General features: G+C 34.4%; 1 protein-coding gene across 1 annotated transcript in view; it reads left to right on the plus strand.

Moving 5' to 3' along the window:
* The window catches only part of ZNF484 (zinc finger protein 484), a 22518-nt gene extending 16017 nt beyond the window's left edge, over positions 1–6501 (plus strand). Inside the window, exon 6 of the mRNA XM_012726525.1 lies at positions 5306–6501. The gene's annotated coding sequence lies outside the window, so the exon portion shown is untranslated. The remainder of the gene's footprint in view (positions 1–5305) is intronic.
* Positions 6502–7318: the final 817 nt, after the last annotated feature.

Consider the following 7318-nt stretch of genomic DNA (forward strand, 5'->3'; position numbering starts at 1 on the left):
TGTCTCTGGTCCATGGTTGTTCATTATTTTTGTTATTTTCTCGCCTGGTCCATTATACTCCTGCTATGAGTGAAACCATCCGGTATTTTTCTTTGACCAAAGAAATTTCTTATTGAGTAGCACATTAAGGAAATTTTTTTATTGTTGAACACCATAAAAATACTGAAATCAAGGCAAAAGTTTAGACAATTCAAGTCTATAATAAAAAGAAGTGAGAAGTTTTTATGAAAGTTAATATTAAAGATAGAAAATACTCTGCTTCCCCCTCCTTGGGAAATCATTCATTGTTTATTATTATATGGAAACTTGGATTAAAAAGTTTCATTTACAATTTGAAATTGGCAAATCAGAAGTCTTATTTATAGGCATTTTAGGTAACCAATATGCTCCCTTAATTGCTGTGGCAACAGGTAACACACACAAAGAGGTATAGAATGTACCTGTCCTATATCCCAAAAGTTATCAATGATGTAAATAGCAGCCCCACCAACTATTTGTCACTTTAGAATTTTCCCTGTGTTCATCGAACTTAGCCACTGGTAACAAATCTAGGTATCAGCACTTTGGATTCTCAGTCTTGTCCATAGAAACCTGTGCTTTTACTGATTTTTCTTTGCAAAATTATTTCTTTCCTGTTTTATTAATCATCCTTTAATATTCATTACTTATGAGGTTGCTGTGGAACATAATTGTCTTGAGTTTCAGCTTGTTTTCTTGGAATCTATAGTTAACACTTTTGAAGGGTACTACTACTAGCTCTTCCCAATTATCAGTAATTGATCTGTTTTCAGATCTTCTGTATTCTTAGACTTTTATTCTGTCATATATAAAAAAACCTACTTTATAATCATCAAGAATATGTGTCCTTTTTATGCTTTACATATTTTGAGTCTCTGTGTGCATATACCCACACCACACAGAGATTTAGAATGGTTTCACTCTCCCTGGTTAATTGAAACTTAATTATGAAATATTCCCTTTATATCTAATGAGGTTTTTGCCTTATGTTTTATTGTCAGATATGAATACAATATTGGCACTTATATAAATGAATACTCACCCCACTTTCTGGATAAAGTGAAGAGCTGGAGCATTAACACTGGTCTTCACTTACATAATATCAATGCCATGCATTTGAATTCTGTATATAGTTGACATGGCTAGTAGCTGTTTCAGTCACTACTCACTTAAATGAATCCACAGATGTACTCTTTTCATTATTTATTTTTTCTCTTGACCTTTGTTTCTCTCTAGAATTATTTTTCTTCTGATAGAAGAATACCTGTTAGTGTTAATTTGTTAGCTACAAGTTCTTGTTTGTTGGAAAACACATTTATTTTTCCTTCATTTTGAAGGATATTATTGAGGATAGAATTCAAGTTGGCAGTCACTATCTTAATAGAAATTTGGAGATTTGTTTTAGTTTGTCTTCCACTATTAGATTGAAAAATAGCTTTTAATTAATTAACTTTGACCGTAAAGTTCTTTTTTGTACTTCTCATTCCTTTAAAATTTAACTCTGTCTTTGGGATGTCAACAATTATTCTGTGATGTGCCTCAATTTTTATGTATTCATCCTGTAGGGGGTTGCAGTGCTTTTTAACCTGAAGCTTAGTGGTACATTTTCTCTTTTACATTTTGGGAAATTCCTCTGTTGTCTCTTCAAAGATGTATCAGGGTCATTATGTTTCTCTGCTTCTCCATCTAGAGAAAGCCCTGTTTTCTAGAACCCTTGATTCTGTATTCTACTGATTGTCTTTTTTTGGGAGGGGTGGGGGCTTGATTGTCTTGTAAATCTTCTAACAGAGTCTACATAACAACATTGTAGAGCTAGTAGGATAGTTTAGTTGATATTGTCTTCCAACTTTTACCTTTGTGTGTAGCAGGTAACTAAGCTCAGAACAATAGGAATACCACAGGCAGTTGTGTGATAGCCTTCACTTAATCACAAATTGAGATTATTTGAAACTGTACTTCAGTTCCTGCGAGTCTTTTTCATTTTTTTCCCATGTGTATTCCCAGAAAGTAAGACTTAATACTTTGGGAAATGTATCATGCCTCTCCTTTTGATAAGAACCTTAATTCTAGTATTTACCCCTTAAGTCTAGTGAATTTGTCAAAAGCTTCCTAAAAATTGACCAACATTTCATTAAGAAGTAGCAAGTACTTCTTTTTAGCAAGTAATCCTATATTCCAGAGGTTATAGCTTACCTATAATTGTACAACTTCACAAGTATATTAAGGAATAGCTCTCTTATTCCTTAACAAAAATTAACATTATTTAATATTAAAAGGCAAACTACCTACTTTACCTTTTGTTAATACAGTATTAACTTCTAGGCAAGAAGGAAGATTCTTTTGTGGGCCTCCTTCATCTTAAGAGGCAGTTGGGAATTGAGAAAAGGGTGATGGAAAACTGTAAGTAGAATGGGAGAGATAAATCTTAATTAAGTTGAACTCCAAGATCAGTAAATATTGGAGGCATTTGGGGTATGGACATCATTAGGGACAGTAGTGTGTGTTAGCCATGGTTTGTTTTTAAATGCCAGCACGGTTACGTAGTTCATTTGTTTTTACAGCAAAACTGTTTTCAAAAATTTTTACAAATAAATTTTTAATTTAAACTTCAGTTTTTCAAAAAGGAATCTCATTCTGTGAATACAGTAAGTGTAAGAAAACTTATACTCAAACTACTATTTTATTATCCATCAAACAATTCACTGAGGAGAATATCTTAGTAGGGTTTTATTTGTGATCATACTTAATCCTACAGAGAATTCATGAAGGGCAAAAATCTTATAGTGACTATAGGAAATCATCCACTGAAATCAACAAATTCACATGTGAGAAATAAGAGCTCAAATATAGTATGTACCAGAAATTCATTTTGGAAAAGAAAGCTAATAAAAGTGACTGAAAACCCTTTATCTGAAAGTTGTAAAGTTTTTACTGGGAGACAAAACAAATGTACTTCATGTAGGGGTAGCTTTATTCAGAAATCAACTTGTAATATTTGCCAGTATTTATACATGAGTAAAATATGTTTACTAAAAGTAAGAAAGTGTTGTCAAATTAAGTCAATTGTGAGTTGCTCATAATATAGGGAAGCCCTATGACTATTATACTATGTATATTATATGGGAAGAAGTCTTTGTCCATAACTCCTTATTGGACATAAGATAAATTATTGAGAAGAGTTTTCCATCACCCTTTTCTCAATTCCCAACTGCCTCTTAAGATGAAGGAGGCCCACAAAAGAATCTTCCTTCTTGCCTAGAAGTTAATACTGTATTAACAAAAGGTAAAGTAGATAGTTTGCCTTTTAAATGCCAATTATAGTGGAAGTTAGTTCTGTAAGTTGATATAGTAGAAGTCTTTCTGCAAAAGCAAATTCCACAAGAGAAATCATTTTGTTTTTTGCTTTAATTAATGTCCATATCTCTAGAATGAGTTGGTACAAATAGACTAATCCAGTAATTACATATATACACAAATACATATGTTACATATATGTATATATGTATTTGTACACATGCACATAAAACTTTGTGTAAAATGACTTTTGTGCTGTATTCTATCTCTTGAATTTTGTATTGTCTCATACAAACTCTTTCAGTTTCTCATAGCTGTGTGCTTCAGCTACAGCAACAATCTTAGAGATAAACAATGCTAGATATCTTTATATTTTTCTTTTTATTCAAAAACATAGACACACTATTATTTATCCACACATGAGTGTGTTTTCATTCTTAAAGTGGAGACATTACAGCCACATTTTTGCATCTCTTGCACCGAACAATAACCTTTTAACTGGCTGAAAACAATACATGATGTGTATATGTCATAGTTTTCAACCATTTTGCTATTGTTTGTTCATTTTTGTCATTTGGAGATATTATCTGATAATGACCATCAAGAAATGGCATAGAGTGATAGGTTAGTGGGCAGACATTGCAGCTTAGATTTTCCTTTAACATACTTCCAGGAGTTAGACTGATGGATTGAACTGCATTTTCTTGTTTTATAAAAGTTTCCAGTTTTCTTTGTAATAAAACTGCAGCGTCTTATATTTCTAAAAGTGTATTCCTAGCCCCTCTTTAAAAGTACTTGTTTCTCTTTAACCTCAAGTAGCGTTACAAGTTCAAAATAACTTTTATGCTAATTTGCACATTAATATGCTTCTTTAAGTGTTTTTGTCCATTGACTTTGCTATGCTGTGTTGCCTTTATAACTCATTTGTTCACTTTTTTTTATTTTTATTTTGTTAATTTTAACAGATTTTATATATTAATGTAAGTAGCCCCTTTGTTAGAAACTCTTGCTTGTCTTGATTTTGTATGATGTTCACATAGTTTTACCTTTTAACAGGTTTAAAATATGTCTATTTTATAGTTTCTGAGCTACTAATTTTAGCAAAGTTTTACATATTAAAAGATTTTGGAGTCTTTTTAAAATACATTTTGGGAAATTGGTCCATTTTTTCCCTTGGACATGGACTTACAGTTGTTGACACTGCTGAACCAATAGGCAACTCGAATACTCTTACACCCAAATACACTTGTTTCACTCGCATATGGGAAGTAATGGCCAAATGATTTGATTCTGGCCAAGAGAAGAAAAACACTGTTAGATGTGAAGGACACGGGTAGAGATGTTCTGGGAAAATGTTTGCCTTCCTTAGGAAAGGGACAGATACAGCTGCTGCCAGAAATTCACCTGTTTTTCTGCCCTGCCCCTGCCTGGAGCAGTGACCACCTTCTCACAGCAATAGGGGAGAGACCAAAAGAACTAGAAACTGGTTAGGTTGTGTGCATCCACTTGGCATCAACTCATCTCACTTTCTTGAAAGTGGAAGTAAACTAACTTGTATAAACTGTAATGCAAATATTTTAGCTACATCAACTCCTTTTAGAATCAAGACCGTGCTTTGGACTAACCCTGTTTGGCAGTTTACCCATGAGGAGATGGGTAATTTTGGCATTTTAATTGGAAATTATTTTAGCTACATTCTTTTTTCTCTTTACTGCACACTAATTGTATTAAAGTTAATTCCTACTGAAGAGCTTACACACTAGAGTATGTTTGTTTTGATGCAGTTGATGGTAAAACCTATTTAAGTAGGCACATTTGGGAGCTTGGGGGGGACACCCTCATTCTTTGCCCTGCAGCAGTTTAATAGGAAAGTGGCAGAAAGGACCAGGCTAGTCTGGAAGAAAAAGAGCTAAATCAAAATTTATGTCAAGAGAAAGGCTGCCATTGTCAGCTTCCCCACTGGTCTCTCACCCACATCTTTGTCTCTTTCAAGTGTTTCCTTCCTTTTTGCCGGATCCCTGGTACAAGCACAAGGCCAAGAAACAAGCACAGCTTCTTCATGTCTCTCTTCTCCATGTGCCTCCTTTCTATGGATATCACACTGTTAATGCTGTGAAAGGATAGATTTAGATGTTTTTATTGAAATGTAATTATCTTTCTCATTTAGATAATAAGTGCATTTTCCAAAAAGCAGGACACAGTATGGCAAACATAAACAGAAGCCATACATAGGCCATGGTGTATTCATTTATTATTGAGAATTATCTCTTGGGAGAGCATTAATCTTAGGAAGAATTTACATGATGGGCAAATCATTTTTTAAAGATGGAATTGTATTCTATTGGTATTAATAAGAATGGCATAGAATGGGTGCACAGACTAAATAATGAAAAGATAACACATGTAACAAGGTTTCTAGGATATAGTTATCTTTCAAGAAATAATGTGTAATGGTCACAGTAGAAGAACCAGCAGCTATAACATATGAAACCTGGCATTCCATATGCTTCATCTTAATTGACTTTGTCCAATTCACTACTGTGTTGTTCATCTTCCCACTAGTTCTTTCTCAACATTTAAAATAGAAGCATATGGAATGCCAAAATCTATGCCCCTTTCATTTCATTGTTTTTCTGGCTGGGTGGTATCCCAGTGACCATTTAGGAACTAAGGATCTCTAGATGATTTTGTCCTCTTCTGTGTCCATGGAGTCATCTGCAAGCAGCCAAAGAATGGGAAAATAGGGTGAGGTGTAGGAGGTTTTATTAGTATACTTTCTTTCTGGTTCCATTCAAGTGGCTAGAATTCCATCATGCACCCAGCTGCAATGGAGACCAGTAAATGCGATCTCATTGTATGATATGTTATTCTGCTACCGTTTTATTCCTTTACTCTTTTTTTTACCTTCTAAAATTCAGAGGTGTTTCAATTATTTTCATTCACTAGTGCTACTGAGCTAATGCTGCTTTTTGCTGAAGGTCTAATGTAGTTAAATGTTCTCATAATTAATAAAACTTCTTTTGTGTACTTGGCTCTAGTGTAAAGTTATCAACTTCCTTAAAGACAGTGAAATGTTGGCAAAAATGAGGTGAAATATGTACTCTCATTCATTCCTGAGAGGAAACATCCTTCTGCAGATAACCAAATTTAGAATATACTGCTTTTGGGCACTCCCTAGTGGCACAAAGAGTTAAAGCGCAGCACTGCGAAGCTAGCTGCTGCTGGTTCAGAAGTTCAGAACGTGGCGCAGCAGACCTCTCCTGTCTCACCCGCTGCTCCCCTCAGCAGTGTACTTCATCACTCTGCCTGTTCTGCTCCCCACTCTGTCTCTGATGAATCCTCTCACCACCCCTGCACCTCTGGCCTGTACCTCAGTTCTGTATGCATAAATAAATAAACCTTTTTAAAAAATGAATATACAGCTTGATACAAAAATTGTATTCAGCGGAAATGACCTAAGCAAATGCTTTGAGATACATATAAATTATTTGTAAAAATGTTCACTAGCACTTTCTTTATAGTAAGAAATAATTAGGAAAAAATGTAAATGAAAACTCAATAAATTACAGTGTATATATATAATTTATTGAGTATATGCACTGTAATTTATTGAATATATAGACTAATATATTGGGTTTACATATATATATATGTAAGCTTGCTTTATATATATATAATTTTACCTATAGTCAATAAACATATGTATACACACACACACACACACACACACAGTTGGGACTAGCAATTAGAGGGTCAGTAGAGAATGAAGGCCAGAGGAATGACTGAGGTCCAGGGAGTATGGAAAGGCCCTGTGGGAAGAAGTGCAGAGAAATGGCACAGCGCGCGCGCACTGCCTCGTGGCGAGGACAGGTAAGTGGGGGAGAAGAATGGTGGGAGGAGGGAAAGGACCTGATGCTAGGCAAAGCATTTCGGGGGAGGAGGAGTTGTTGAGTCATCTGTGGTTACTGCTAAATAATCTTGAGCAAAAAAATAAAATAATCTTGAA

Source organism: Condylura cristata, unplaced genomic scaffold (assembly GCF_000260355.1).
Source record: "Condylura cristata isolate star-nosed mole 26May11 unplaced genomic scaffold, ConCri1.0 scaffold00017, whole genome shotgun sequence".
Taxonomy (NCBI): domain Eukaryota; kingdom Metazoa; phylum Chordata; class Mammalia; order Eulipotyphla; family Talpidae; genus Condylura; species Condylura cristata.